The sequence below is a fragment of the Camelus dromedarius genome, chromosome 16, assembly GCF_036321535.1.
Source record: "Camelus dromedarius isolate mCamDro1 chromosome 16, mCamDro1.pat, whole genome shotgun sequence".
NCBI classification, from domain to species: domain Eukaryota; kingdom Metazoa; phylum Chordata; class Mammalia; order Artiodactyla; family Camelidae; genus Camelus; species Camelus dromedarius.
In genome coordinates, this window is record NC_087451.1 from 49,311,238 (window position 1) to 49,322,684 (window position 11,447).

Genomic DNA, 11,447 nt, shown 5'->3' on the forward strand with positions numbered 1-11,447 from the left:
TGCTATATACAAAAATTAAGTCAGGGAGGAGGGTATAGCTCAGCGGTAGAGTGTGTGCTTAGTGTGCACGAGGTCCTGGGTTCAATCCCCAGTACCTCTGTTAAAAAATAAATAAACCTAATTACCGCCTCCCCCCACCCCAGCAAAAAGTCAAAAGGGACTAAAGACCTAAACATGACGCCTGAACTGATACAACTCTTAGAAGAAAAAACAGGGGGAAAGCTTCAGGATGTTCGATTTGGCAATGATTTCTTGATAAGGACACCAAAAACACAGGCAACAAAGGCAAAAATAGACAACTGGGACTACATCAAACTTAAAACTTCTGCACAGTAAAGGAAACAACCAACAGAGTGAAAAATCAACCTAAGAAATGGGAGAAAATATCTGTAAACCATATACGTGATAAGAGGTTAACATCGAGGGTATATAAAGAAATACAACTAAACAAACAAAACCCCAAAAAAACTAATAACCTGATTTTAAAATTAGCAAAAAGAACTTGAGTAGACACTTCCCTAAAGTAGATATACAAATGCCCAAGCATATGAAAATATGCCCAACATCACTAATCAGAGAAATGCAAATCCAACTACAATGAAATTACACACCTTCACACCTATCAGGATGACCACTACGAAAACAGGTATTGGCACTGATGTGGAGAAATCTGAACCCTTGTGCACGGTTGCCGGGACTGTAAAATGGTGTAGCCGCTAATGGAAAACAGTTTGGAGGTGCCTCAAAAAATTAAAAATAAAATTACCATACGATCCAGCATTCCCACTTCTGGGTGTATATCCAAAAGAACTGAACACAAGATATTTAGATATTTGCAACCCCGTGTTCATCGCAACAGCATTCACAATAGCCAAGAGGTGGAAGTAAACAAAATGTCTAATGACAGATGAATGGATAAAGAAACGTATAATGGAATATTGAGCCTTAAAAAAGGAAATCGTGTCATATGTCACAGATGACCCTTGAGGACTTTGTGCTAAGTGAAATAAGCCAGTCACAAAAAGACAAACACTGTATGATTTCACTTATGTAAGGTACCCTGAGTAGTCAAACTCTTAAAAACAGAGAGCAGAATGATGGTTGTCAGGGGCTGCGGGGAGGAACAAAAGGGGAGTTGCTGCTCAGTGGGTATAGGGTTTCACTTTGTACAATGAAAAAGTTCCAGAGATCTGTTACACAACCATGTGTACATAGTTAACGCTCCTGTACATTTAAAAATGGTTGACAGTAAATTTTATAGCTTTCCTGAGTTTCCCCAAATCTCCACAATCTCTATATTTTTTAAGCTCTACAAATAAGCAAGGATGACTTTGGCAGTGGAGGTGACAGGGTGACAATGGCATGATTGGTCCGGTTTGCATCCCCTCCCCCGAGGCTGGTGTACAGGAGGGCTGGGCCCTGAGGTGGGGCTGGCAGGTGGCCATGCTGCCCTGCCCTGACTAGTGGGCTCCTCTTCCCACACCAACCCCACTAACCCCTAGGAGAACAGGCCCTGCGGCCACAGGCCAAACAAAGATAGAAGGACCTAATTTCTCCCAACCTCTGGGCTTTTTTTTTAATTTAAAGAAAACACAAAACCTACAGTATCATAATAAACATTCAAATTTCCACGCTCAGCTTTTTGTTTTTTCATAGAATAGAAACAAAATATTTGCAATAAAGTCCCCTTTAATCCTATCTCCAGTCTCCCCCTCTCGATTTTTCTAATGTTTTTACTTTTACTTACTTTGTGTGTCTTTCCCTTTGCTTTAATAAGTGGTATGTATTGTTCTCCATCTTAAAATCACAAGTGATTTTGGGCTCCTTCTATGCTGATAATCCTTTGAATCTGGATCATTCCTTTTAAGAATGATCTAGTGTCCCATGGTATAGACAGACTGTCAGACTCCTCCATTCGGGTCGCCTCCAGTTGGTCACTCTAGCACTGTCCCCAGGGACACCCCTGGGGGTATCTCCTTGTGCGTTCACATCAGCTCCTTCTGGGCAAGGCCATCTTGTCTAAACAGATGTTTACATGGAGTCTCCAGCACGAGGCTCGCTCCAGGGCCTGGAGGGCAAGCGGGTAGTGAGGGCAACTGGGGAAAGTTTTGCATACATAGACCCCTGCGGGGTCAGCGGGGGAAGCTCACCTCCCCTTGCCCCTGAAGCCTGGCCCCCATCCCTCTCGGCTCCTTGCATCTCTCTCTGAGGGCCAGTCCCGTCCATGCCTGCACCGCCCTTCTTGACCTCTCGGCTCCAGGTGGACTCGGCCCCAGCTCCCGCGCTGCCCCCCATATCCTGCACACTGGACTGAAATGACCCAGCCAAGGTCACACGGCGGCGAGCGGAGCGGCCCGACACGCCTCGCTCGCGTGCCGCGGTTTCCGCTCTGGCTGGGTAACAGGCGTCCGTCTTGGTTCCTCTCCCTCTGAGCTCTCCGCCCGCGGCTACCCCTTTCAAATCCCCTGAGGGCCTTTCCGCAGGCACCGTGCCCCTGGGGGCTCCGGAGACGGGGCGGGGCCGGGCTGGCGCGCACCGCGGGTTCGGGTCCTGCCGCAGGTAGGACGGGGGCTCCTGGACTTGGCCCTGTGCGGGCTCCAGCGGCTCCTCGAGCGGGGTCCGGGAGGCCGGGCCGGGAGCGCCGTGCGGCCGGGCCGGGGGCGGGGCCGGAGGCGGGGCACCGCCCCTCCCGCGCCTGCGCCGCCTCCCCTCCACTGAGAGCTTGCGCTGCTCTCTCGGCTGTCAGGCGCGGTGGCCAAGTGGTAAGGCGTCGGTCTCGTAAACCGAAGATCGCGGGTTCGAACCCCGTCCGTGCCTGAGGCTTGAGGTTGGGGTCTGGTTGTAGGGGCCTTGGTGTCTCCGTGAGTACCGTCCCTTCCCTCTGAAATACAGTATCTTTTACTTTTCAGATTACGTTTAGGCGCTCTTAGGTCCCACCCCTCCCCCCTCTCCACCCCCTGGCTCCGCGGTGGCCAGCAAGCCGGGGCTCAGAGCATCACTAGGCTGACGAGCTCAGCCCCAGCTATGCGGCGCTTCGCTGGTCACCCCGCGTCTGCTCTCCCCCAGCTCCCCAGGTGAGACTGGTCTGGGATCCCTGTGTTACCGGTGAGGACACTGTGGCCCCTCTGGCATTGGTGTAGCCAGCGGTGGGTAGATTCGGGGGAGAGGTCTGTTCTCAGTGGTTTTGCGTGTCTTGAGGGTGGAAGAACTTTGCAGAAAGGGCATTTGAGCTGAAGCACTGGTTTTTGCTTGAAAGGTGAGTTTTGCACGCGGCACCTGCTGTCTGCCTTCTTGTCTAGGAAGCCAACTGAACCACATCGTTCAGCTGGCGTATGCCTTTTCCTTTCCCACCCCTTGTGAACTGGCCCTTTAAGTCTGGCATCTGCCTGTGTGATCATCTGAATCTGGCCCCTAGCCATTTATGACAGTCCCCAAGTCATATCTAGGATAAACAGCCCAATTTAATCTGACATGAAATTGAGTGCTTTCACTCCTGATATGCTCCAGTCTATTTGTCCCTTTCTTCCATTGTAACACTCAGGACTGAAAATACAACTCCAGATGTAGTCTCATTAATAGAACTTCACCTCCCGCATTCTACATCCCCTACTTCTGTTAATGTGACCAAAAAACACATTACCTTTCTGCAGGCCCCATTGCACGTTGACCATGTGGAGCGTCACGTGGATTGAATGTCAGCAGAGTCTTCTTTGGGGAAATGTCTAGAGTTATCAGAAGACAGGATGTGGGGCTCAGGCAGCCATGAAATATACTGATCTTTTCTCTTAAGATTCCAATAAATGGAAGACATGCCCTTGGCTTTTGAAGGGAACGCTGAGCTAGGGTATCAGTGTCATCATGGAATTGTCACTAAATGCAAACTGATTTTTCGGACATTCAGATTCCGGGCATTCAGGGGTAGGAAAGGGAAAGGTCCTGAATGACTGAGTATTGTCTTGAAGCTTGTCCCTCAATTTGGATTCCTGATGAGAAGGAACTCTAAGGCTGGACACTGGGTTTCCTGCTGTTGCTGGAGCAGAGAATTCCACCCAGCAGAGGGAGGTGGATGAGCCAAGCAAAAGTCAATAAAAGGGGGTCAAGGTACAGAGGAAATCAACATATAGCTGTTGGGGGAAACATGGGCCCTCAGAGGTGAAAAGCCAGAGGTGAGGGCCAGGATTGGGGGTCAGGTTTGGTCCCAGGTCAATGTTGGCGAGAGGACATGGAAGTGTAGGCAGTACAGATAGACTGGAGTGTATTAGGTACCAGGGTGAGAGTGGGAGCTGAGAAGTCTAGCAATTACCTGGAAGGCCCACAGGTATCTACACTCACCTCTGTGGGGCTGGAGGTACATCATAGGCTTGAAGGGGGAGGGCAGAGGCAGAAGGAGACACCTGTGTTGAGTTAGTTGCATGACATGTATTAAATCACTTACATACCGCAGACTGCAACTTCCTTAGTTGCAAAATTCAAGTGTTGACAGGGATGTTTCCCAAATGACTCGTGGCCTGAAATTCTGTTTCTACCTTAGAAGCAAGGGGGCCTCGAGCTGCCCCGCCTCTCTCTCTCATGGCTGCCAAGGTGGTGAATCATCATAGCCCCTTTCACAGTGGGGCCTGGTCATGGCGCCCTCATAATGACACTGTATGTCCCTGGCTCCCCCATCCAGAGTGACCATCAGTCCTCCCCGATGGGCAGGACCAGAGCTGCAAAGACCCTACCCCCTGCTAGTTTCCTCTTGCTCCGACTGCCCCACAGCAGCTCCCCCCAGAGTGTCGAACAAACTCGGGGCCTCTGGTACTGCAGTTGGAGAGCCACGTAGGCAGGCATGGCCATTTGTGGGCAGCAGAAACCTCCAGGATATTTTTAAAAATATAAACTACTTTAGGTCAGGCCGCTTCCTTCCTGTGAGAGAATATTATTTCACTTAAAAGCAGAATTTGGCAAGTATATAAATTTTGCCTCATGCTGTCAGTTTTAGTCCCATATTCCAGCCTGGAGATGTATATTTTTAAATCTTCTATTTCACAATAAAACACAGATTCAGAAACCACACAACTCAAGTGAATATCTTAATGAGTTATTAGAAGAGCACCGCCCAGGTCAGAGAATTTTGCCAAACACCCAGAAACCACTTTCTCATGCCCCTTCCCAATCATAACCCCCCACGGCCAGGAGCAGCCATACCTCTGACTTTTAATTATTTCCTTGCATTTTTATTTGTCACATAATTGTGCATCTTTACATCTTTATACCCTAGAGTTTAACTTGGCCCATTTAAAAAATGTATATATCTTGTAAGCTTTTTTTCCCCTCCCCATTCACTAGGATTCTCTTTCTTCCCTTTCATTGCCTTGCAGTGTGTCTGTTGAGGAACCTGGCCCACCTGACCTGTAAAGTTTCCTGTAGTCTAGACTTTACTGACTTCAGAGTCGTACAGTTCAAGTTTCTCTGTTCTCGGTAGTCCCTGCAAATTAACAGCTAGATCCAGACACTGGATCACAGTCAGCTTCCATCCCTTTGGCAAGACTTAGGTATCACCTCCTCTGAGACACCTGTGATTCCCCCAGGTAACTCAGCTTGTTGTCTGGGACCTCTCTGTGTGTCTCACACCTTAGCTGGGAGGCCCCTCAGAGCTGGGACAGCTTCTCATTTGTGTCTGTGTTTCTAGCATCTGGTACAGAGACAGAGCCCTGGCCCAAGAGAGGACCCTACCTAAAGTGCTGCGGAGGTCTTCTCGGAGGAGGTGACGTCGTGGCTGGGCTCTGGAGCACCAGAGCACCATAAGATCTTGGCTCTTTCTGCCCTCATTCAAAAATCCTTGACATTCAAATATCATGATCTAGGTTGCAGCTAAACAGGCAGGTACTTTTTTCTACCCCACCCTACCCAACCAACACCTTGCACATAAAATGGAATTTCAAATATAGAAACAAATATTCTCTGTCAATGGTTTATTAGCAAACACTAAAGGTCCAACCACATCCTTCAGGACAGAAGTTATCAGTTTGGAATGAGGGACTGATAAAAATGATAGCAACCATCCAGCCCTCTCCTTTTATAGCCAGAGACAGGCAAAGAGAAGGGCAGTGATTTGTTCCAACTCATCCAGAAAGCTCTACCTGTATCACATAGGTTAAGCTCTTCCGCAGGATGAGCACAAATCTGTTTGGAAAAGTCATCTTCGACTAGAATCTGACATGTACCCAGGAGGTGGCCCAATTCTGCCAGCCTATGGGCCAGGCAGGTACTTCACTTGTCTAATTTTCACCCCTCATCAACAGAAAAAGCACATAGTGAACAAATTCACTAGGCTTGGCTCCAATCACTAGGCTGTGGAGACAGAGAAGGGACATAGACACTCCTTGTCAACCATTGGATTCTCCAGGAGACAGACCCCTAGTTCTTCTGAACCAACGGTGCTGCTACCATTTTCCAGGCATTTACCCTGCCCATTGAAGGCTTTCCGAGAACCCCGAGGGAGCAGGCTGGGACTCTGAGCCAGCAGGGCTCCCGTGTCCTGACTTTCCAGGAGCTGCCCGCCATCCTCTCAGCCTCATTCCCCGGGTCACATTCAGAGGGCACAGCAGAGTGTCAGACCATCTGCTTCTTCTTCACCCCACCACCCCCCTATCAGGCAGGAAAACTGAACACAGCTCAAGCACTGCCTTGGCATTGCTGAAACATAATTACACCAGAACAGAAGCAACACCTTTCTGGGGAATTTATCCCTCTGCTGCTTCCTGCAACCAAGGGTTGTATCTTGTCTCCTCAAGAGAAGAGAAACTGGGTGGGGGAGTGGGTATAGCTCAGTGGGAAGATGTGTGCCTAGCATGCATGATCATCCTGGGTTCAATCCCCAGTGCCTCCATTAAAATAAATACGTAAGTAAATAAACCCAACTCCCTCCCTCCCTAAAAAAGGAGAATAAATAAATAAGAGAAGAGAAGCTGGGAGAAATTGCAGAGAACTCATCCTAGAGAACTGATGAGAGTTTGCACAGGAGTGAGGAACTGAAATAAATGGTCTTGATCTCTTTTTGCTGTAAAGACTTTACCCCCAAGCCTGAGCTCTGGGGCTCTCCCTCATTCTAAGCCATCTGAGCCAAGAGAAACAAAATTGCCACCTGAGCAAAATCTGCTGAGAAAATCAGCCCTGTGAATTCCATAGTTACATACAAAGTACTTTAAGTTATCTGCCCCTCTTGTCTATGTTCACCAGAATCCCTGTGTCTTCTGTCCAAGTTCTTTCTGACTGATGGCAGGAAACTGAAAAGAACCAGCACAATCGTGACGGTGGAAGTGGCATCCGATGGGTGGGATGGTCCAGAGGAGGAAGTTGAATGGAAAGAGTTTGGTACATTTGGAGCGACCTCAGGTAAATCATTTCATTGCCCCCAGCCCAGTGTCTGTATCTGTAAAATCAGGTGTTCTCGTTCCTGAGAACTCCATAGCACTTTATGCCTTGCTAGATTGATGGCACGTGTTCATTATCAGCAGAGAATCAATACTGTAAGGTGGTGGTGATATTAAATACCTTGCATGGTCTGAGCATTGGCGGCCACAGTGAATGCAGGAGACTTTGGGGGTGAAATCCAAGGGTGTTGAAGGGAGTGCCTCTGTGTGGGTGGCTCAGCCCTAGGGGTTCCTGGGGAGGGTTTGGGGCAGTCAAGCCCATGCACTAATGGTAAAACCTGGCTCTCAGGGCAGTGTATGCAGGACTGAAAGGCATTCAGCGCACAGTTACTAAGAGTGCACTATGTGCACTGGGATGCAGTAATGTTTTATGAAAGAGACAAAATTCCTACTCCTGTGGAGCTTACATTCGGGGAGCTGGAGGCAAAGATCAGGAGCTGGGAAACAACATACTCAAATGAGTAAAAGCTGTGGCATATCTGAGGGGATGAGGACTATGGAAGGGAAAAAACTGGGTTGGCGATAAGAAGAGATGGGGAAGTGGGCTGCAGTTTAAAATAGGGTTGCCTGGGAAGGCCTAGAGAAGAATCTAGAATGAGGGGAACCAGAGAACAAGGTCAGTGTCTCCAGCTCTATGGGATTTTGTCCCCAAGGCAGATTGACCCCTCCCAGCCATGGGGATGGATATGTGGGGCAGGGAGGCCGGGACATAAGATTGTCCTTGTTACACCTCATCCCCACCCCCACCTCTGGGGCTCTGAGGTCAGCTTGCTAAGGAGCCTGACTCCTGCAGGTCACTGGTGGGTCGGGGGAAAAGGGCAGAAACCACAGGGCAGACATGGAGAGGTGGACTACATTGTGGGAAGGGCAGGCATGGGAGGATCACCCAGGAGACTGGGCCTTTCTGATATTTACTCGGAGTGGGCTGGTAGGAAGTGCACTAGACCAGGGTGGAGAGCGGCTGTTCTCAACTTGCACTTACTGGCCGAGTGAGACCAGCAAGTAATTTCACCTGTAAAACGTGGGCAATAATTATACCAATGACCTAGGGTCACTGTGAGAGGATAAGAAGAAGGTCTTAGCACAGGGTCTTGGCACCGAGAAATTTCTCAGTGAGAGCTACCGCTTTTATCATCATTGTCATCATGGCATGTTCTGTAAGGCAGGATTTGTCAAATTGCAGGAGGTAACCCATGAGTGAATCATGAAATAAATTTAACAGCTTGCAAGCAGCATTCTTTTTTTTCATGGAACAGAATAGGATTAACATTCAATATATTTGAACGTACAAGAATTTTTTTCCTCAAACATTTTATATACATATATAGATATATTTCCTACCACAGGGCATGACTGAAAGTTTGACACCGTTCTAAGGCAGTATTTCTCTAAAGGTGGTCGTAAGGAGCGTTTTCCTAATGAGTAATTCACAGGCCACTGTCACCATTTTTGCTGTATCAGAACACCATTTGTGCTATTATTTACTAAATACTAGCCTTTGATTTAGTTCATTTTAACTTCATCATAACAATGTTCATGAAATTTATATTTAAAAATGTATATTACATATTTTCACACTATTTAGAAAAATACTTTCATTTTAAAATTTTTGGTTTTTTTGTTTTTTTTTTGGTGGGGAGGTAATTTTGTTTGTTTTTTAATAGAGGTACTGGGGATTGAACCCAGGACCTCGAGCATGCTAACCATGTGCTCTACCACTGAACTACACCCTCCTCCCAATATTACATATTTTTAACCTAAAACCGTCTCACATATGAGCCCCACACTTTGGGAACACGGGTGGTAAGGAGCATCTTTGTGAAAGCCTTTTCTGAAAGCTGGGAGCCAGCAGAACTGTGAGATGAGAGTCCCAGCTCTCTCAGGGTCCCGTTCTGCCTGTGGAGGCAGGCTTCTCACTGCCCAGTTTTGTGAATTCGTGTGGTTGATGTTCCCACAGTGGTCACCCCAAGAAGCAAAGGACAGGCCCCAGCTGCTTGTGGACTGGCTTGGGACCTTTCCTGGGATGTAACCCCCAGTGCAGGAGGCCAGGGCCCTGGTGTATCTGTCTTTTCTCTTGTGAGCTGTGTCCTGATGCTGCACCAAGTTTGCAGAATTTCCATTCTTGTCCAGCTTTGATTCCATTGATGGGATTAGGTGCCCCCCACGGCCATGTCCTTTGATGTGGTCAGAGGGTAGCAGGGAGATTTCAAGCTCAGGAGGCAAATCTTAATCTTCTGCGGTCTTCTCTGGGATCAGCGCTGGGGTAAACCCATTACATCCCTGCCCTTTCATCCCCCCAGGACATCGGCTCCTCCAGGCTCCTCAAGTCTCAGCGATCCAAAAGGTCTGTCAGATTTAGAAAGAGCAATAAAAGGGGAAGAGAAAGCAGAGCGCAAACCCCAGACCCCCTCCAGCACTGGCAGCATCACCAGCAATGTCAGGGCATCTTCCTTTTTCTTCCCTTCTAATCCTGGGCTCCCACAAAATGGGGATTATAGAGGCATGGAGCCAGCGGCCAGCTCTGCCCCAGCACTGGGCAGCTCTGCCCCAGCACTGGGCACCTCTGCCGGTGCCTGGCCGCCGTCTGCCCTCCATCCCTCCAGGAGCGGCTCTCTCCTGGGAGCGCCTGCTCCTGCACATCTGTCTATCCTGCCTTGGGATCTTCATATGGGGACGTGGGGGAAGTTGGCAAATGGAGCAGATAAACCACTCAGCCCCCATCTCAGTGAGGTTTTAAGGCATGATTTGGATTGGTGACGCCATGAAAGAGAAGACAGCATAAGCCAACATCTGTGCCCGACCACAAGCAGGTATACCTCATTTAAATTAAATCTGACTCCAAGACTCCATCTGAAGAGAGGCAGGGGAACCCAATCTCAGTGATTATTTGGGTTTACCCATCACCCTCTCTTCCGTAGCCCCTGGAGTCCTGGCCATACTGAGGGTGGAAATCTTGGCAGAGGACTATGGTTGCTCCAGATTGGTCTCAGCTGAGGCACGCGGTTACTCCCCCACGTCCTGGCGCCTCTAGAGAGAGAACGGGGCAGCAGATCTCCACCAGAGGGGATTCCACTGACCTCTGACCCCTCTCCAATCTTGGGAAAGCTCTCCCTCGGCCTCGAAGCCTTTCTGTGCCATCCTTCCTCCAACCCCCCTAAAGGAACTTGGATTTTCAGAGGTGGTAAGCAGGCAACGGAAGCGGGAGTGGAAAACACAGAATTAACATATCAAAAAGCATGCTGCTGGATACTGCGCTTGGCGCTTAACATTTATTATCTCGTAGGTTTTGTCAACAAAGCGCCGAAAGCAGAGCCTGGCGGGCCTCAGGGTCGGTGTGGGGAGGTTGAGGCGGGCGGCAGGAGCGCTCCGCAGGGCCGGGGAAACGGCCCGGGAGCACAGCGGCCGGCAGGGGGCTCTCCGCGCCGGCCTTCGAGGGAGGAAGCGCTGGCAGCGGCTCGGACCGGTCAGAGGAGGAAAAGGGAAAATTACTGGAGCTCGGGGGCGGGAAGGGCTGCGTGACTGGGAGAAAGGCACTCGAGACTGTCGAGTCGGCAGTCCGCGGCCAGACTCGATCCCCAGGGCGGCTCGGACCGCCCGGGAGACGGGCGCCCCGGCCGTCCTCACCCCGCCCGCGTGTCCTTCCGCGGGTGCCGCAGGCTGGAGCGGGCTCCGCGGCCCGGGGCGGGGGCGGCGCCGCCGAGGGGCGGGCGGAGGGCGGGTTGGGGCGGGGCGCGTCCGCTCGGCCCCGGGAGGCGGTGCGGGCGGGCGCTGGTCGCGTCCGCCCGCCCGGAGCCGCGGGGCGCGCAGCCTTCCTGATGTGTCACCAGCACGTGGAGCCAGCTCGGGCCGCGCGGCGAGCAGGCGTTACTCCCCCAACTTTCGAGGGGTCTCGCCGCTCCGTTGTTCTTCCCGCGGCCCCGGGCTTTCGCTCCTTGGGGAGGGGGCGGCGACGGCCCCCAGGTCCAGCGAGGCCCCGACCCCCGGCCCGGCGCGCCCGGAACGTCGGGGCGCGGGGTCAGGCTGGCGGCTGCT

The 11,447-nt window shown here is 50.6% G+C and overlaps 1 non-coding gene across 1 annotated transcript; it reads left to right on the top strand.

The window, feature by feature from the left end:
- The first annotated feature begins 2,745 nt into the window (after positions 1-2,745).
- Positions 2,746-2,817, top strand: TRNAT-CGU (transfer RNA threonine (anticodon CGU)). The gene has a single exon. It is a non-coding gene; the product is annotated as a tRNA-Thr (tRNA).
- Positions 2,818-11,447: the final 8,630 nt, after the last annotated feature.